The sequence below is a fragment of the Salmo salar genome, chromosome ssa16, assembly GCF_905237065.1.
Source record: "Salmo salar chromosome ssa16, Ssal_v3.1, whole genome shotgun sequence".
NCBI lineage: Eukaryota > Metazoa > Chordata > Actinopteri > Salmoniformes > Salmonidae > Salmo > Salmo salar.
In genome coordinates this window covers 50,014,490-50,036,364 of record NC_059457.1, presented here as the reverse complement: position 1 = coordinate 50,036,364, position 21,875 = coordinate 50,014,490, and the positions used below count along the sequence as shown (strand labels likewise).

General features: G+C 46.4%; 1 protein-coding gene across 21 annotated transcripts in view; it reads right to left on the bottom strand.

Annotated features, from left to right (window-relative positions):
- The window catches only part of ptprsa (protein tyrosine phosphatase receptor type Sa), a 421,887-nt gene that overhangs the window by 361,029 nt on the left and 38,983 nt on the right, over window positions 1-21,875 (bottom strand). For 20 of the 21 annotated variants that reach the window (XM_045697360.1, XM_045697368.1, XM_045697369.1 and 17 more), the window contains exon 2: window positions 151-233. The gene's annotated coding sequence lies outside the window, so the exon portion shown is untranslated. Of the gene's footprint in view, window positions 1-150; window positions 254-21,875 lie in introns of those variants that run through there. The other variant, XM_045697361.1, reaches the window with a different exon arrangement.

The following is a 21,875-nucleotide window of genomic DNA, read 5'->3' as shown; positions in this document are numbered from 1 at the left end:
CAGTAACAGTGGTAGACATAGGCCTAACAGGATATCAGCTGTAAAGTTGGAGAGTGTTACACACAGCTTTTGTGGAAGAAAATGCAACTGATTGGTATGGGGCTGTCGTCTCCCTCCTCCAAAGATGGCGGAAAGTTTAGAGCCACTTACCACTCGCTTGTCTTCAAAAGCCCTTTAGCTTCATATCTTCAGTTGTTTAGCGGCTTCGTCTTCTCCTTCTTGCTCAAGTGTACCTTTAACCAGAGAGGGAGAAATGAAAGAGAAATGTTAATGAAAGGGACTGCCAAATGAACAGCCTTCTCCAGTGGTGAAACTTAGAGACTAAATGATTTAGTCTTTTCTGCCCTTCGGTGACCGTGCCGTGAATCGTAGGGCTTGAACGAGGCAAGGCTGATTGCTGGAGAACATTGCTGGAGTGTGAATCTGCATTCAATCCCACTTAGCTTAAAAAAATTAAAAACGTTCCCATCCCTAATGAGGCCTGGCCGGAGTGTGTGTGTGTTTGTGTGTGTGCCCATGTATGCATATGTGTGAGTGTGTCTATGCATGCGTGCGTGGCAAGTTTGTCTTTCTCATCTGCATCACACAACCACTCAATATTGCGTCAATACTTTCAGTAAGTCTGGAACCATTGGCACTACAGTGGGTGTGGATGTTGAGGACGCTGAGGATGCTCTGCTCACCGGGGGGTGGGGGAGGGGGGTGGGGGGGGATCTGAGTATGTCCACATTAAAAGAAAATGAATGCTGTGATAGTGGGATTATGAAAGATGTCTACGGTACACCTTTTCCAGATCAGCCACAAATATGCCTTTTGTTGTTATTGCATTATGAGCAGCTTGTGGAAAGTGCTTTCTCCTCCTTCTATTTATCTTAAACCTCCCTTTACCCTCTCCTGCATTCTCTTCCTTCTTCTCTTCCCCTCTCTCTCTTCATTCCTTGTTCTTTCAGCTCAGTTCGTAGACAGCCCCCCCCCCCCAGCAACCTCTGGGGGCATCGTTACCACGACAACCAGCCAGCAGGGCGACATGATTCCTCATCCTGACGGGCCACTTTAATTCCAGCCCGGCTAATCATAACAGCTAAAAGGGGTTGTGCCTAGTCCCCAGCGGAGAGCTGGGGCACAGAGAAGAGGAGAAGGAGGAGTAGAAGGGGGTATGTGTATTTGTGTGTACACGTGTATGCATGGAGGAGGTATGGCAATCTTGGCTGCATTGTGTCCTCCCCCTCACAGCCACTCTGCTGCCAAGAGGAGAGCACAGGGAATTTGTTTATTGTACGGCATTTATTTCCCACACACACGCTGTTGCACTACCGCTCCCCCCCTTAAACCTTCCCCACCCCCATATGAGACACTCCCTCAGCCCGACGCTTCATCAATCAGGCTGAATATCGCTAAACATTAGCATAGCATCGCATACAGTCTAACTATGCACACAGAGGCTAACGCTAGGCCATTGCTACGGCTAAAGCAGTGCTGTATCCTCACATCATAACAGCGTGGAAGTGTGCCAAGCTGTCACTACGGAGAAAGCTAGCTTTGAGAGCAGTTAACATGTTTTGGTATGAAACAAGGGCGAGGCCATGTCTCCACTCTCCGGTTTGTTTTCTCATGACCATGTGACATGTTGGCATGAAGTTTAGTCACTGCTGAGGCAGATGGCCGAGCATCATGGTAAATCGGGAGATGGTTGAAAGCGGAGGAAAATACACTCTTGGTAGAGCCTCAATCCTTGGTTTTTCTCTCATCATTTTTTCTTTCTTTCTCCAGAAGTGTGACAGGCGGGCCCAATTCTGACATTTTGTTCACTAATTGGTCTTTTCACCAGATCAGATCAGCTCTGAAAAAGATCTGATGTGAAAAGCTCTGATGTGATTGGTCGAAAGACCAATTAGTGTAAAAAATATCAGAATTGGGCTACAGTGTAAACGCACCCATAGAGTCATATTTAGCACACATTCCTACATTCCTACAAACACCACAAATGTCAAAAAAACATGTCTCTGTCAACAAGTGTTGTACTTCTAAAGTAAAAATCCCACCTTTACTAGGGGGTTGAATACAGTATACTGGAGGAATAACACCATCTACTGCTGTTGCCTCTGTGTCTGTATTCTGGATTATATTAGGTGCTTGGGAGAGCGTATGCCACCTGTCTCTCCAAATGAGGTTCCCACCCACCCACACCACACACACACACACACACACACACACACACACACACACACACACACACACACACACACACACACACACACACACACACACACACACAAACACACGCACCAAAAGTCTTTGACTGGAAAAATATGTAACAATGGCAACCTTCATCACCCCCCACTCCCCTGTCTCATCACACCTGACCCTGTCCCCTCCCCCCTCCTCCACCCCCCTGTCTCATCACACCTGGCCCTGTCCCCTCCCCCCTCCTCCACTCCCCTGTCTCATCACACCTGACCCTGTCCCCTCCCCCTCCTCCACCCCACTCCTCCACCCCCTGTCTCATCACAACTGGCCCTGTCCCCTCCCCCTCCTCCACCCCCTGTCTCATCACACCTGGCCCTGTCCCCTCCCCTCCTCCACCCCCCTGTCTCATCACACCTGACCCTGTCCCCTCCCCCTCCCCACCCCCCTGTCTCATCACACCTGGCCCTGTCCCCTCCCCCTCCTCCATCCCCTGTCTCATCACACCTGACCCTGTCCCCTCCCCCTCCTCCACCCCCTGTCTCATCACACCTGGCCCTGTCCCCTCCCCCTCCTCCACCCCCCTGTCTCATCACACCTGACCCTGTCCCCTCCCCCTCCTCCACCCCCTGTCTCATCACACCTGACCCTGTCCCCTCCCCCTCCCCACCCCCTGTCTCATCACACCTGACCCTGTCCCCTCCCCTCCCCTCCCCCACCCCCCTGTCTCATCACACCTGGCCCTGTCCCCTCCCCCTCCTCCACCCCCGTCTCATCACACCTGACCCTGTCCCCTCCCCCTCCTCCACCCCCCTGTCTCATCACACCTGACCCTGTCCCCTCCCCCACCCCCTGTCTCATCACACCTGGCCCTGTCCCCTCCGCCCTCCTCCACCCCCCTGTCTCATCACACCTGGCCCTGTGTCTCCTCCACCCCCCTGTCTCATAAACGGATAGTTGTGACCCACGGCAATAAAAACTGGGCTTCTGTCACGGAGCGGGGGCTAGGGGATGGGATGGCAGGGGAGGGGGTACTAAAGCTCCTCTAATATATTGGACATATAGAGGATCTGTGCTCTTGGCAGTCGTCCACTGTCTACCGGCGGGCGGAAGGTCAGTCACTCACTCATCCCATCTCTCTCTATCTCTATATAGGTGAAATGGAGAGGGTGAAATGGAGAGGGTGAAATGACATTATCCAAAATAGATAGAAAGAACAGTATGTGGCTTTGATGAGAAATGCTCAGTATAATCATGTTTAGTAGAACGAAACGGGAAAGAACAACATTTCATGCAGATTGTAGGTGATAATTCAAAAAGCAGGGAGCGCTGAGGAGTCCATCATGGCCCTTGGCATGAGATGAGGAACTACAGTGCCTTCAGAAGGTATTTTTTATTTTATTTTAGAAAGGTGAGACATATTGAGACCTAGGTCTTTTTTTCAAATGTGCCCTGTATAATACAACATAAATATATACATTATGCACAAAATACAGTACCGGTCAAAAGTTTGGGCACACCTACTCATTCCAGGGTTTTTCTTTATTTTTAATATTTCCTACATTGTAGAATAATAGTGAAGACATCAAAATGATGAAATAATAACGCATATGTGCGAACTCCTTCAAGACTGTTGGAAAAGCATTCCTCGTGAAGCTGGTTGAGAAAATGTCAAGAGTGTGCAGAGCTGTCATCAAGGCAAAGTGTGGCTACTTTGAAGAATCTCAAATATAAAATATTTTGGTTAGTACATGATTCCAAATGTGTTATTTCAGAGTTTTGATGTCTTCACTATTATTCTACAATTTAGAAAATAGTAAAAATAAAGAAAAACCCTGGATTGAGTAGGTGTGTGCAAACTTTTGACTGGTACTACATATATATATACTATATACACACATTAAAATACAAAAACACAGTCATAGGAAGCACAAATAAAAAAAATCACCCAGAAAAACATTTACATTCATCCACAAATAAGTCTCCAGTGAATACTTTAAATTGCCCGAACGGCACCAGAACATCAAGATGAAATGTATTTAGAACTTTGTTCCAGCAATACGCTGCATTAAAACTCCAATCAGATTTACCTAGCACGGTGGAGACCCTAGGAACCTCAAGAGTTAACCAATCCTGTGAACGGGTTAGGAACCTCAAGAGTTAACTAATCCTGTGAACAGGTTAGGAACCTCAAGAGTTAACTAATCCTGTGAACGGGTTAGGAACCTCAACAGTTAACTAATCCTGTGAACAGGTTAGGAACCTCAACAGTTAACTAATCCTGTGAACGGGTTAGGAACCTCAACAGTTAACTAATCCTGTGAACGGGTTAGGAACCTCAACAGTTAACTAATCCTGTGAACAGGTTAGGAACCTCAACAGTTAACTAATCCTGTGAACAGGTTAGGAACCTCAACAGTTAACTAATCCTGTGAACGGGTTAGGAACCTCAACAGTTAACTAATCCTGTGAACAGGTTAGGAACCTCAACAGTTAACCAATCCTGTGAACAGGTTAGGAACCTCAACAGTTAACTAATCCTGTGAACAGGTTAGGAACCTCAACAGTTAACTAATCCTGTGAACGGGTTAGGAACCTCAACAGTTAACTAATCCTGTGAACGGGTTAGGAACCTCAACAGTTAACCAATCCTGTGAACGGGTTAGGAACCTCAAGAGTTAACTAATCCTGTGAACAGGTTAGGAACCGCAATAGTTAACTAATCCTGTGAACGGGTTAGGAACCTCAATAGTTAACTAATCCTGTGAACGGGTTGGGAACCTCAACAGTTAACCAATCCTGTGAACGGGTTAGGAACCTCAATAGTTAACCAATCCTGTGAACAGGTTAGGAACCTCAACAGTTAACTAATACTGTGAACGGGTTAGGAACCTCAACAGTTAACTAATCCTGTGAACAGGTTAGGAACCTCAATAGTTAACCAATCCTGTGAACGGGTTAGGAAACTCAGATGTCTATACTTCAACAGCAAAGTTAGATAAGACAGAGTTTTATGAAGTAGCGGCTTGTGAACAAAAACGTAGTAATGTAGAGATCTATGTGTCTTTAGCGAAGTACAGTCAACCTTTTGATAAGTATTCACAAAGTACTCATACTTCTGGATTTTTTTATGTGACAGCCTGAAATTGAAATGGATTAAATTGCGATTTTGTGTCACTGACCTACACACAATACCCCATAATGTCAAAGTGGAATTATGTTTTTAGAAATGTTTACAAATTAGTTCAAAATGAAAAGCTGAAATGTCTTGAGTCAATAAGTATCCAACCCCTTTGTTATGGCAAGCCATAAATGTGTTCAAGAGTACAAATAAGTCACATAATAAGTTGCATGGACTCACTCTGTGTGCAACAATAGTGTTTTTAACATGATTATCGAATGACTACCTCATCTCCGTACCCCACACATACAATTATCTGTACGCTCCCTCAGTCTAGCAGTGAATATCAAACAGAGATTCAACCACAAAGACCAGGGAGGTTTTCCAATGCCTCTCAAAGAAGGGAACATATTGGTAGATGTGTCAAAATAAAAAAGCAGACATTGAATATCCCTTTGAGCATGGTGAAGTTATGAATTACTCTTTGGATGGTGTATCAATACATCCAGTCACTACAAAGATACAGGTGTCATTCCTAACTCAGTTGCCGGAGAGGAAGGAAACCGCTCAGGGATTTCACCATGAGGCCAATGGTGACTTTAAAACAGTTACATTTTAATGGCTGTGATAGGAGAAAACTGAGGATGGATCAACAACATTGTAGTTACTCCACAATACTAACCTAAATGACAGTGTAAAAAGAAGGAAGCCTGTACAGAATAAAAATATTCCAAAACATGCATCCTTATTGCATGCAATAAGGCACTAAAGCAAAACTACAAAAAATGTGTCAAAGAAATTAACTTTATATCCTGAATAAAAAGCATTATGTTTGGGGCAAATCCAACAGAACACACAGAGGTTAGAAAAAAAAGAAACGGGATAGGCCTAAGCACAGTCAAAATCCTAGAGGAAAACCTGGTTCAGTCTGCTTTCCACCAGACACTGGGAGATAAATTCACTTTTCAGCAGGACAATAACCTAAAACACAAGGCCACATCTACACTGGAGTTGCTAACCAAGACGACATTGAATGTTCCTGAGTGGCCGAGTTACAGGTTTGACTTAAATCTGCTTGAAATTCTATGGCAAGACTTGAAAAAGGCTGTCTAGCAATGCTCTACAACCAACTTGACAGAGTTTGAATAATTTTTTCAAGAATAATGTGCAAATATTGTACAATCCAGCTGTGAAAAGCTTTGAGACTTACCAAGAAAGACTCGCAACGGTAATCACTGCCAAAAGTGATTCTAACATGTATTGACTAAGGTGTGTGAATACTTATGTAAATTAAATATTTATTTATTTAATATTCTATACATTTGAGTAGATTTCTAAAATCATGTTTTCACTTTGTCGTTATGGGGTATTGTGTGTAGATGGGTGAGAACAAATATATTTAATCTATTTTGAATTCAGGCTGTAACACAACAAAATGTGGAATAAGTTAAGGGGTATGAATCCCTTCTGAAGGCACTGTAGTTTTTATCCATTAAATGTAGGCCCGGGCCAAAATGACCAGGTAGCCTAGTGGCTAGAGTGTTGGGCCAGTAACTACAATAATATATAGTAACTACAATACTATATAGGGCCAGTAACTACAATACTATATACTAACTACAATACTATATCGGGCCAGTAACTACAAAACTATATAGGGCCAGTAACAACAATACTATATAGTAACTACAATACTATATAGGGCCAGTCACTACAATACTATATCGTAACTGCAATACCATATAGTAACTACAATACTATATAGGGCCAGTAACTGCAATACTATATAGTAACTACAATACTATATAGGGCCAGTAACTACAATACTATAAAGTAACTACAATACTATATAGGGCCAGTAACTACAATAATATATAGTAACTACAATACTATATAGGGCCAGTAACTACAACACTATATAGTAACTACAATACTATATAGAGCCAGTAATTACAATACTATATAGTAACTACAATACCATATAGAGCCAGTAACTACAATACCATATAGTAACTACAATACTATATCGGGCCAGTAACTACAATATTATATAGGAAATAGGGTGATATTTGGTATTTTTTTTATTTAACCTTTATTTAACTAGGCAAGTCAGTTAAGAACAAATTCTTATTTTACAATGACGGCCTAGGAACAGTGGGTTAACTGCCTTGTTCAGGGGCAGAACGACAGATTTTCACCTTGTCAGCTCGGGATTCAATCTAGCAACCTTTCAGTTACTGGCCCAACGCTCTAACCACTAGGCTACCTGCCACCCTAACCACTAGGCTACCTGCCACCCTAACCACTAGGCTTCCTGCCACCCTAACCACTAGGCTACCTGCCACTCTAACCACTAGGCTACCTGCCACCCTAACCACTAGGTTACCTGCCGCCCTAAACACTAGGCTACCTGCCGCCCTAACCACTAGGCTACCTGCCGCCCTAACCACTAGGCTACCTGCCACCCTAACCACTAGGCTACCTGCCACTCTAACCACTAGGCTACCTGCCACTCTAACCACTAGGCTACCTGCCACCCTAACCACTAGGCTACCTGCCACCCTAACCACTAGGCTACCTGCCGCCCTAACCACTAGGCTACCTGCCGCCCTAACCACTAGGCTACCTGCCGCCCTAACCACTAGGCTACCTGCCGCCCTAACCACTAGGCTACCTGCCGCCCTAACCACTAGGCTACCTGCCACCCTAACCACTAGGCTACCTGCCACCCTAACCACTAGGCTACCTGCCACTCTAACCACTAGGCTACCTGCCACCCTAACCACTAGGCTACCTGCCACCCTAACCACTAGGCTACCTGCCACCCTAACCACTAGGCTACCTGCCACCCTAACCACTAGGCTACCTGCCACTCTAACCACTAGGCTACCTGCCACCCTAACCACTAGGTTAACTGCCACCCTAACCACTAGGCTACCTGCCACTCTAACTACTAGGCTACCTGCCACCCTAACCACTAGGCTACCTGCCGCCCTAACCACTAGGCTACCTGCCGCTCTAACCACTAGGCTACCTGCCACCCTAACCACTAGGCTACCTGCCACCCTAACCACTAGGCTACCTGCCACCCTAACCACTAGGCTACCTGCCACCCTAACCACTAGGCTACCTGCCACTCTAACCACTAGGCTACCTGCCACCCTAACCATTAGGCTACCTGCCACTCTAACCACTAGGCTACCTGCCACTCTAACCACTAGGTTACCTGCCACTCTAACCACTAGGCTACCTGCCACTCTAACCACTAGGCTACCTGCCACTCTAACCACTAGGTTACCTGCCACCCTAACCACTAGGTTAACTGCCACCCTAACCACTAGGCTACCTGCCACTCTAACCACTAGGTTACCTGCCACTCTAACCACTAGGTTAACTGCCACCCTAACCACTAGGCTACCTGACACTCTAACCACTAGGTTAACTGCCACCCTAACCACTAGGCTACCTGCCACCCTAACCACTAGGCTACCTGCCACTCTAACCACTAGGCTACCTGCCACCCTAACCACTAGGTTACCTGCCACTCTAACCACTAGGCTACCTGCCACTCTAACCACTAGGCTACCTGCCACTCTAACCACTAGGCTACCTGCCACTCTAACCACTAGGCTACCTGCCGCTCTAACCACTAGGCTACCTGCCGCCCTAACCACTAGGCTACCTGCCGCCCTAACCACTAGGCTACCTGCCACCCTAACCACTAGGCTACCTGCCACCCTAACCACTAGGCTACCTGCCACCCTAACCACTAGGCTACCTGCCACCCTAACCACTAGGCTACCTGCCACCCTAACCACTAGGCTACCTGCCACTCTAACCACTAGGCTACCTGCCACCCTAACCACTAGGCTACCTGCCACCCTAACCACTAGGCTACCTGCCACCCTAACCACTAGGCTACCTGCCACCCTAACCACTAGGCTACCTGCCACCCTAACCACTAGGCTACCTGCCACCCTAACCACTAGGTTAACTGCCACCCTAACCACTAGGCTACCTGCCACTCTAACTACTAGGCTACCTGCCACCCTAACCACTAGGCTACCTGCCGCCCCTAACCACTAGGCTACCTGCCGCCCTAACCACTAGGCTACCTGCCACTCTAACCACTAGGCTACCTGCCACCCTAACCACTAGGCTACCTGCCACCCTAACCACTAGGCTACCTGCCACTCTAACCACCAGGCTACCTGCCACCCTAACCATTAGGCTACCTGCCACTAGGCTACCTGCCACTCTAACCACTAGGCTACCTGCCACTCTAACCACTAGGTTACCTGCCACTCTAACCACTAGGCTACCTGCCACTCTAACCACTAGGTTAACTGCCACCCTAACCACTAGGCTACCTGCCACTCTAACCACTAGGTTACCTGCCACTCTAACCACTAGGTTAACTGCCACCCTAACCACTAGGCTACCTGACACTCTAACCACTAGGTTAACTGCCACCCTAACCACTAGGCTACCTGCCACCCTAACCACTAGGCTACCTGCCACTCTAACCACTAGGCTACCTGCCACCCTAACCACTAGGTTACCTGCCACTCTAACCACTAGGCTACCTGCCACTCTAACCACTAGGCTACCTGCCACTCTAACCACTAGGCTACCTGCCACTCTAACCACTAGGCTACCTGCCACCCTAACCACTAGGCTACCTGCCACTCTAACCACTAGGTTACCTGCCACTCTAACCACTAGGTTAACTGCCACCCTAACCACTAGGCTACCTGCCACTCTAACCACTAGGTTAACTGCCACCCTAACCACTAGGCTACCTGCCACTCTAACCACTAGGCTACCTGCCACTCTAACCACTAGGTTACCTGCCACTCTAACCACTAGGTTAACTGCCACCCTAACCACTAGGCTACCTGCCACTCTAACCACTAGGTTACCTGCCACTCTAACCACTAGGTTACCTGCCACTCTAACCACTAGGCTACCTGCCACTCTAACCACTAGGCTACCTGACACCCTAACCACTAGGTTACCTGCCACCCTAACCACTAGGCTACCTGCCACCCTAACCACTAGGCTACCTGCCACCCTAACCACTAGGTTACCTGCCACTCTAACCACTAGGCTACCTGCCACCCTAACCACTAGGTTACCTGCCACTCTAACCACTAGGCTACCTGCCACCCTAACCACTAGGCTAACTGCCGCCCTAAAACAAGTCAGTCACACAAGTCCGAAAAGTGATCCATTATGATTATGTGTTACACTTTACATTCAACAACATTAGTTGATTTATCTTTATTGTAAAGATATTATGAATTATTTTTCAGGCACTTGTGGGTGTTATGCATCCTGTTAAGAAGGCTGTTAGGATGGAACATGTTGAATTACATCATGATTTATTTAAATAATGACATGGCTTCGTCTGAAAGGCCACCTGTTATTCAATGTAATTTAAAAAAAAATGATGTTAAACAAATGGGCAGCTCGGATCCAAGTTGTATTCAGCATCCAGCCAGTTGGCACAAGAAGTAAAAATGGATTTGGAAAAAATAGATTTTTTTACAAATTTTACAACGTCTTGTGTTCAAGGGGCATGCACTGAAACAAATAGCCTTGCCATCAATTGGACTCCAGTTGGGTTCAATGTCACTTCAATCAGAATCATTAATTGAGCATTTGATGCAATTCAAACAGAAACCAAAACAGTGGCGCCTCGAACTCTCCAGATCAGTGGGAAGTGATGCACGCAGACAGACAGACAGACAGACAGACAGACAGACAGACAGACAGACAGACAGACAGACAGACAGACAGACAGACAGACAGACAGACAGACAGACACACACACACACACACATAGAGAGGATAGAACACACACACACACACACACACACACACACACACACACACACACACACACACACACACACACACACACACACACACACACACACACACACACACACACACACACACACACAGAGAGATAGACAGACACCCACACACAGACATTCCCCTCCACCCTACAAACACATCCTCATACAGATCCCTATAGCGACTCCCATTCTAGCCACCAGATAACAGGAAGTGAAAAATCACACAGCCCTTTTTAAGTTGCTACCTAACCCAACTCCACCACTACCGCCTGCTACTGTTTTCTACTCCACACACACACACACACACACACACACACACACACACACACACACACACACACACACACACACACACACACACACACACACACACGGTTTTGTTGAAAATCTTCCACAGACTGACGAGCCACTCCAGAGCCACTCTGACTCAAGTTTCATTAGGGGCCCTGTTTTGCGTTGATAAATGCAACAGCGGCCATTATATTAGCCGGCTCTCAGCGAATCACTGAATAATAATTACCTCTGTGTCTGTCAGCCTGCCTTACCCTGTCTCCATATCTCCCCTCCTTCTGGGATTGAGGTGGGAGGTGGGGGATTTCAAGCACTGCTTGCCTAAAGTCTCACCACCCTTTCACTAAATCACAACTCTAGATGGTAGTTATTGTCATATACATTTTGTGCTAAACAACATCACTGTAACGTTATTCAAATGCTTTTAGAACACCTGCCACTCTGCGTTCACTAAATCACAACTCTAGACAGACGGAAGGTAGATATTATCGTATACATTTTGTGACGAATTAAAAAAAATCCCAAGATGGCGCAGCAGTAAGACATATTTGTTTTTGTCCCATGTAAATATTCAGTAATTTTCGCATTTCTTCTCTTTTTTTCCATTTTCAAATTAAATATACCTTCCTGCAACCTCACCCAATGTGGTATGGATCTGCTACTTTTTTAGACCTTATAACTGGAACCATCAGAAGCTAGCCATCAGAAGTTAGCCAGCTAATTAGCTACTAGCTATTTAGTCATTGTTAGCCACTGCTAGTGGTCTTTACCTTTAGCTCGGACACCAGCCGCTATAGCCCGGATAGCCCGGATAATACCTGCCAGTCTGCACAGCTCGATATCAGCCCTGAGCATATCGGAGTGCTTTTTCCCCCACTACATCACCGGATTCCTGCTGCAAGCTCTGGACCATTACACCGGATCTTCGCAGCTAGCTAGCTAACTGACCCTCTCTGCCCATTTTTCGCCATTTACCAGTTGTTGTTGTCTTAGCTGTTTATCCGTTGTTGTCTCACCCGTTGTTGTCTTAGCTCTCCCAATCAACACCTGTGATTGCTTAATGCCTCTCTCTAATGTCAATATGCCTGGTATACTGTTGTTTAGGGCAGCTCTCATTGTTTTATTTTACTGCGGAGCCCCTAGTCCTGCTCAACATGCCTCAGATAACCCCCTTGTCCCACCCCCCACACATGCGGAGACCGCACCTAGCGTAACTGGTGCCTCCAGAGATGCCACCTCTCTCATCGTCACTCAATGCCTAGGTTTACCCCCACTGTACTCAAACCCTACCATACCCTTGTCTGTACACTATGCCCTGAATCTATCCTACGACGCCCAGAAATCTGCTCCTTTTATTCTCTGTTCCCAAAGCACTAGATGACCAGTTCTTATAGCCTTTAGCCGTACCCTCGTCCTACTCCTCCTCTGTTCCTCTGGTGATGTAGAGGTTAACCAAGAACCTGTGTGTCCCCAGGCGCTCTCATTTGTTGACTTCTGCAAACGTAAAAGCCTTGAGTTCATGCATGTTAACATCAGAAGCCTCCTCCCTAAGTTTGCTTTATTCACTGCTTTAGCACACTCCCGCCAACCCTGATGTCCTAGCTGTGTCTGAATCCTGGCTTATGAAGGCCACCAAAAATTCTGAAATGTCCATCCCCAATTACAACATTTTCCATCAAGACAGAACTGCTAAAGGGGGCGGAATTGCAATCTACTGTAGAGATAGCCTGCAGAGTTCTGTCATACTATCCAGGTCTATGCCCAAACAGTTCGAGCTTCTACTTTTAAAGATCCATCTCTCCAGAAATAAGTCCCTCACTGTTGAAGCTTGTTATAGACCCCCCTCAGCTCCCAGCTGTGCCCTGGACACCATATGTGAATTGATTGCCCCCCATCTATCGTCAGAGTTCGTACTGCTAGGTGACCTAAATTGGGATATGTTTAACACCCCGGCCATCCTACAATCTAAGGTAGATGCCCTCAATCTCACACAAATTATCAAAGAACCTACCAGGTACAACCCCAAATCTGTAAACATGGGCACCCTCATAGATATAATTCTGACCAACTTGCCCTCTAAATACACCTCTGCTGTTTTCAACCAGGTTCTCAGCGATCACTGCCTCATTGCCTGTGTCTGTTATGGGTCCGCGGTGAAACTACCACCCCTCATCACTGTCAAACGCTCAATAAAACACTTCTGTGAGCAGGCCTTTCTAATCAACCATCTTTTTTTTTTTACCGTTATTTTACCATGTAAGTTGACTGAGAACACATTCTCATTTACAGCAACGACCTGGGGAATAGTTTCAGCGGAGAGGAGTGGGATGAATGAGCCAATTGTAAGCTGGGGATGATTAGATGGCCCGGGTATCCTGGAAGGATATTGACCTCATCCCGTCAGTAGAGGATGCCTGGTTGTTCTTTAAAAGTGCTTTCCTCACCATCTTAAATAAGCATTCCCCTTTCAAAAATGTTTGAACTAAGAACAGATATAGCCCTTGGTTCACTCCAGACTTGACTGCCCTTGACCAGCACAAAAACACCCTGTGGCATACTGCACTAGCATCAAATAGTCCCCGCGATATGCAACTTTTCAGGGAAGTCAGGAACCAATACGCTCAAGGACCCAAACGATATCATAACCGCCATCGATAAAAGACAGTATTGTGCAGCCGTCTTCATCGACTTGGCCAAGGCTTTCGACTCTGTCAATCACCGCATTCTTATCAGCAAACTCAACAGCCTTGGTTTCTCAAATGACTGCCTCGACTGGTTCACTAACTACTTCTCAGATAGAGTTCAGTGTGTCAAATCGGAGGGCCTGTTGTCCAGACCTCTGGCAGTCTCTATGGGGGTGCCACATGGTTCAATTCTCGGGCCGACTCTTGTATATATCAATGATGTCGCTCTTGCTGCGGGTGATTCTTTGATCCACCTCTACGCAGACGACATCATTCTGTATACATCTGGCCCATCTTTGGACACTGTGTTAACAAACCTCCAACTGATCTTTAATGCCATACAACACTCCTTCCGTGGCCACCAACTGCTCTTAAATGCTAGTAAAACAAAATGCATGCTCTTGAAGGTAGATATTAATATTATGATGAATAAGGTTATTGTAATTGTTCGTCGTAGCAGCAATAGTGTTATATTTCAAATGAAACAGAAGAAATTTGACAAACTGACTTGTTGGAAATGTGGCATCCTATGACGGTGCCACGTTAAAAGTCACTGAGTCCTTTAGTACGGGCCATTCTACTGCCAATGTTTGTCTATGGAGATTACATGGCAGTGTGCTCAATTTTATACACCTGTCAGCAACTGGTGTGGCTGAGATAGCCAAATCCATTCATTTAAGCCATGTAGTGTATTTCAAATGATAAAATAGCCCCTATGACACTACCTATAATGCTTCTACTCTCCCTATGTGACTGTGTTAACTGGGGTTAGTCCATCTGATGATGCCCTTCAGTGGGAGGCTGGTGACATTGGATTGGAAGCAGTATTTGATCACAGATGTGTCCCTCGGCTAAGGGGACTGGACACAGCAGAGGATTAATTACTATAAATCATGTATATCTCACACACACGCACGCACGTACATGGCTGCTCAGACTGTTGTGTCCAGCTTTCAGCTTTCTTTTTATCCATCCATCTCCATCTTCTCTTTCCATTTACATCTCCCTCTCTCTCTCTCTCTCTCTCTCTCTCTCTCTCTCTCTCACTCTATTTCTCTCACTGTGGGGGCCAATGGCCCCCATCAATTCGAGGGGACTGAGAAACAAGCAGGTAAGCTCTCCCCTGTAATGAATGCTTTCAGATATTGACAGTTAGTTAAACATTCCGTCAAACCTCTGTCTAAGACAAAACACTAACCTAAACCGGTGGAAAATCCTGTTTACAAACATTCTTTGTTATCTTCTCACACGCGACAACTCTGCAAATAATGAAATTAACAAATCAGCGTGGAGAAATATAATCAGTGCTTAGCATGCCCTTCGCGGTCGAGGGAAGAGGTAGGGTTGGCGTTTGGCAGCAGGGTGTAGTGGGTGGGATCTGGGATGTGGAGGGGGTTGAAGTAATTTAGTTTATTATTACTATTATCTGCATGGAATTCCCAACCTTCCGAGAGCTTTGATCTCTCCATCGCTGGACCAGGGGTTTGCAAAGCCTGGATCATCCCCTCTAATCCGCACTCATTAAAGGGATACTTCAGAATTTTGGCAATGAAGCACTTTATCTACTTCCCCAGAGTCAGATGAATTTGTGGATACCATTTGTATGTATCTGTGTCCAGTATGAAGGAAGTTAGAGGTTGTTTCGTGAGCCAATGCTAACTAGTGTTAGCACAATGACTGGAAGTCTATGGGTATCTGCTAGCATGCTAACAGATACCCATAGACTTCCAGTCATTTTGCTAATGCTAGTTAGTAACTGCGCTAGCGGTAGTTAGCAACATCCTTCCAACTGTGGTATCCACAAGTGCATCTGACTCTAGGGAAGTAGATCAAGGGCCTTATTGCCAAAATCCTGAAGTATTCCTTTAAGGATGAGCTGCATGATAATGCACTACCAATCACCAACACCCTCCACCCCCATCCACCCTCTAACCGGCCTCCCCATAAGTGGCGGCTTTGATGGAAAATGTAATAAATTACTGCAGATCATTACGTGTGCCACTGCTGGCTCAGTAAATAAAGCACCCACACACACCAGCATTAATAGGGACTATAGTGATTGGAGTGACAATGCCTGTTTTTAGTGTGGGGGGAAGAGTAGGGGAAGTAGTCCACTACACTGTACTCACAGGGAATGTGTTGTTTTCAGAGATGGGAAGGGGGGAAGAGGTTGAGATTTAGAGTTTTAAATATGCAATATGTCAATCTGACTCTTGTGTGCCCATTTTTACCCACTTCAAGTATGGTTCCTTCTGTAAAACCTGTTAAAGACTAATCCCAATATGCCTTTTTAATGTAGGTCGGTCAACAAGAGGAGCAGGTCTTGTATTGGTTTAAACATGGAACATAACATATTTTACTGGACGTTATATGAAAGATATTGGACTTCAGATACATTCCAAGGGACCTCTCATCTCCTCCCAAATCTACCAATGAAGCACTGGGGTGAACAAGAACAACACCGTGCAGGCACCTTTCCCTCAACTTCCTGGTTTCTCCAAAATAACTCCCTCTCCACCGGGGAGTTTAGATAAATTACAGCTACGCTATCCTCCAAAGATGTGATCTCGCTTCCTGAGCAGCAAATTAAACATTTAAACCCATTTAGCAAGGTAGCCCAGCGTAACTTGAAGCAGTGTGGTCGGGAGACGCGATATTCCATCAGCGTAGTGTCACACCATCCCTCTGAGTAATGATGCCAGTCGCCCGACTCGTCCACTAACCAGCGAGCGATGGGCCATAAGAGAAAGATGTGCCACAGTCTAATTCAGCCGTAATTGATCTTAGTGACATGTTTATTTTTAAACCCCTTTCCCTTCCGCCTCATCGTCTTCTTGAAATGCCCGGCACATTCCAATAAAGTGCCAGCACTGGGCTTATTACTCAGACTGAACAAGGCAGGGATCCTGACTACTGTGTGCCTGAAGGAGAGAGCAGCTTTTATACCATTCCGTTAAAAATGCACAACCTCTCTGAGATAGTATTAAAAGCACAAGGACAAGGTGAAGAATGAGGATAGAAGGGACAAAGAGAACTACAAGTACTTAGGTAAAACTGAGGCCAACCCTGCAAAACGCAGTCACATACTCATCATTATTTAGTCAGAGATGTTATTCATGTCTGGGCAAAGTAAAATAGGTTGGATTACACAGTAATGCAGTAACTCTCAACCGTCACAAAAGGTTATATCGAACAACCACAGCCACCTAAGCAATTCATTCATATTCAAATCCTCCATAAACACACATGGCAGGCAAACAGCCTGAATCATACATTCCCTTCTTTCCAACAAAAGACCAATTAGCTGTGCTAGCATGCTACCTCCCTACCTTCATTAACAGTCTATTCATCCTCTCTACTCTACTGATAAATCAGGATACATTGTATTGTTGCTTCCTCACAGCCATGTTGGAACATCTCCCTATACCTGCTTTTAACAATGACCACATCGTAGAAGAGTCAAATGTATGTGCTTTTGGAATCCATTAGTCTTGGCTTTTTAGTGGTGGACCAGACCCATAAACACAGATGTGGTCTGAATAGGAGAGTGGTCTAAAAAGTTAAGAGAGTGGTCTGAAAAGGTAGGAGAGTGGTCTGAAAAGGTAGGAGAGTGGTCTGAAAAACTCTTGCAGTGAATAGCAGGGTTGGGGTCAATTTCCTTTTGTTTCAGTCAATTCAGTTCAATGACTAAATTGAAATGGAATTGATCCCAACCCTGGTGAATAGTTACAAAACCATGTGCCTGTGTCTGATTACAACTCCCAGAATGCACCGCTCTAGCTGTGGGCAGGAGGGGGTGGAGGGATGAGAGTGATGGGTGACACCCCTCACCTTAGTCTCAGAGAGATCGTGATAGAAGTCCTCTGGTGCAGAGGGTTTCCAGAGGGAGGCTACAATTTTTTTCTCTCTAATGAATCAGAGTTAAAACACCGAAGGCGGCTTCTTAAACTGACTCCACCATGCAGGAGGACTTAGATGGAGAACAGGGAGACAGCTGGGAAACACGGTTCCCACACCCTTTAGGATGTCCTCGGGAGGCTGTTCCCAGTTTACCCAAGATAGAGTCAATGCCCCAGACGGAGTCGGTGTCCCAGACGGAGTCGGTGTCCCAGACGGAGTCGGTGTCCCAGACGGAGTCAGCGTCCCAGACGGAGTCAGTGTCCCAGACGGAGTGGGATTTCTTCAGAAAACATCTAATTAGCTTTACCGTGACTGCCAAAAATAGAGAAAAGTGAGTTTGTGAGATGTTGAATGAATCAAAATAAGGTATGAATGAAATAACTGCTAGTACCAACGTGACGTAACCACTATTATTCAAGGAATTTGTTTTCAAAGTGAAGGGAACTGAGTAGGAGCAGGATGAAATGCCACGATTACCACCATTATTTGTCAAAGATCTTGAACTAGAATGACATTTGTAGTTAGACAGACCTAACTAGAACTTTCATGCTAGTTAGGACATTGAGGGAGGACTGTCGACATCCCAATCTAAGAGGACAGGCCCAAAGTATCTCAGTTTACAATGCTACTCCCCTTCTAGCCTTTTCCTTCCTAGTTCACCCTATACCCTAGCTAGTCTATATGCCCTATATACAGCACACTGTATCAAACCCCAAGCTTCCATCCAGCAAACTCACCAGTCATATCCATAGCTTTTTGAGATAATTGGCTTTAAAGTTCCGAACCCTCACTTGTTCGAATGGTATCAGCTTCATTGTTTAAAATCTTGTTTTCTTTTGAACTTAACAACATGATTTGGGGGGTATTTAGAGTACCAAATAGGTAGAGAAACATTGAACAGAACAAGGCTATGTCAATAGCACCTCAGCCTCTCACCAGGGATTTAAAGGAGCGATGAGGCGATTGCCCCGAAACTAGTGGAAATGTGCTTTTGCCACGCCCTGTTCGCCGGGCCCTATAATAGTGTATAATAGGGGATCAAATCTGCAGCGCTGTACTTTCTTTTTAAGCCAGGGCCAAAGGGGATAGGGGACGAGAACAAGGAATCTTGTGAGGGATGGGAGAAAAGGAAATATACGGCCTTAATCTGTGGTTGAATAAACACATAAGTAAAACATGGTAAGGAATTACTTCTCCATCTGTCGGCCTTAAACACTGATGCATCTAATTCTGGATATCTAAGCTCCACAGTAAAGAAGAAAAAGCAGAAAAAAGCAGTGTCCATCCATGAGAAAAATAGAGAGGGTTGAGAGAACACAGGAGTCCCTGGCTGCTCTGTAGTGGGACAGGCTGAACAGATGAGTCCCTGGCTGCTCTGTAGTGGGACAGGCTGAACAGAGGAGACCCTGGCTGCTCTGTAGTGGGACAGGCTGAACAGATGAGTCCCTGGCTGCTCTGTAGTGGGACAGGCTGAACAGATGAGTCCCTGGCTGCTCTGTAGTGGGACAGGCTGAACAGAGGAGACCCTGGCTGCTCTGTAGTGGGACAGGCTGAACACAGGAGTCCCTGGCTGCTCTGTAGTGGGACAGGCTGAACAGATGAGTCCCTGGCTGCTCTGTAGTGGGACAGGCTGAACAGAGGAGACCCTGGCTGCTCTGTAGTGGGACAGGCTGAACAGATGAGTCCCTGGCTGCTCTGTAGTGGGACAGGCTGAACAGATGAGTCCCTGGCTGCTCTGTAGTGGGACAGGCTGAACAGAGGAGACCCTGGCTGCTCTGTAGTGGGACAGGCTGAACAGAGGAGTCCCTGGCTGCTCTGTAGTGGGACAGGCTGAACAGAGGAGACCCTGGCTGCTCTGTAGTGGGACAGGCTGAACAGAGGAGTCCCTGGCTGCTCTGTAGTGGGACAGGCTGAACCGAGGAGACCCTGGCTGCTCTGTAGTGGGACAGGCTGAACAGAGGAGACCCTGGCTGCTCTGTAGTGGGACAGGCTGAACAGAGGAGACCCTGGCTGCTCTGTAGTGGGACAGGCTGAACAGAGGAGACCCTGGCTGCTCTGTAGTGGGACAGGCTGAACAGAGGAGACCCTGGCTGCTCTGTAGTGGGACAGGCTGAACAGAGGAGACCCTGGCTGCTCTGTAGTCGGACAGGCTGAATAGAGGATACCCTGGCTGCTCTGTAGTGGGACAGGCTGAATAGAGGAGACCCTGGCTGCTCTGTAGTGGGACAGGCTGAACAGAGGAGTCCCTGGCTTCTCTGTAGTGGGACAGGCTGAACAGAGGAGACCCTGGCTGCTCTGTAGTGGGACAGGCTGAACCGAGGAGACCCTGGCTGCTCTGTAGTGGGACAGGCTGAACATGGAGCATCATCAAAGGCTGGCGTTCCAGTAACAGGCTCATTGATTGGATAATAGGGATCTTTGGCTCATGATGACTTCAGCTTGAGGACAAACTCCTAGCATTCTCTCTTCTCTCTTCTCTCTTCCTATCCCGAAATTGATTGGATGATGCAACGAGGTAGAATCCTATACTTGCTTCGCCACGGTCACTTAATTGTTTTGGGAACATCGTTTTTCAACAACAGTCCAACTCTTCCCCAAGAGGTGCTTTTCTTTAAGAGTAATCATTATGTTGTTTAGAATGACTCTTACCATACCCAAGAGGTGCTTTTCTTTAAGAGTAATCATTATGATGTTTAGAACGAGCCACTAGGCACAATGAAAATGCAACTAGGGCCAACAAACCGAGGCACAAACCGAGGCAGACTCCGGGGCAGACTCCGAGGCAGACTCCGGGGGTATGGCAGACTCCGAGGCAGACTCCGGGGGTATGGCAGACTCCGAGGCAGACTCCGGGGGTATGGCAGACTCCGGGGCAGACTCCGATGCAGACTCCGGGGGTATGGCAGACTCCGAGGCAGACTCCGGGGGTATGGCAGACTCCGGGGGTATGGCAGACTCCGAGGCAGACTCCGAGGCAGACTCCGGGGGTATGGCAGACTCCGAGGCAGACTCCGGGGGTATGGCAGACTCCGGGGCAGACTCCGAGGCAGACTCCGGGGGTATGGCAGACTCCGAGGCAGACTCCCGGGGTATGGCAGACTCCGGGGGTATGGCACACGACGGAGGGAACAGAAGGAACCAAACCCCGGGGAGAGAAATGGAGCGAGCGGCTTATTTTGATTGCCTAAATTCCCTTGCAATTTATCGATCCTGGAATCTCACCAAGGCTTTGCTTGAAGGAGTAGTGAGTAAAATGTGCAGACATCAAAGATCTACTTGTTTTTTGTCTTTGCTTTTAAAAATATTTTTTCTCTTTCTTTTCTCCACGCTCATGCCCACCGGTCTGTTTAAACATGTGCATCTTTCAGCGTTCAATCTGAATGCACTTAAATAGAACTTAAGAGAAATAGGAAAAAAACACTTTAAGAAGTAAGTGGGGAGGCAGTTATTAGCCTTCTGATCAGCCAGATGTTCTTCTTCGCCTGACTATTGCAAATATAAAGTTGCCAACTTTTCAAAAAAAGGGACGTTCTGATTCTGTGTTACCTAAAACGTTCTGCTGTGTCTTAGAGTCAAGCCCACCTTTTATGTATTCCACTTGGCTTGCCCAATTTTTTCCCTTATAAAAGTTGTAATTTATGGCCCCAATGTACCGTAATATATGTTGCTGATGTACTGTAATATATGGCCCCGATGTACTGTAATATATGGCCCTGATATACTGTAACATATGGCCCTGATGTACCGTAATATATGGTCCTGATGTACTGTAATATATAGCCCTGATGTACTGTAATATATAGCCCTGATGTATTGTAATATATGGCCCTG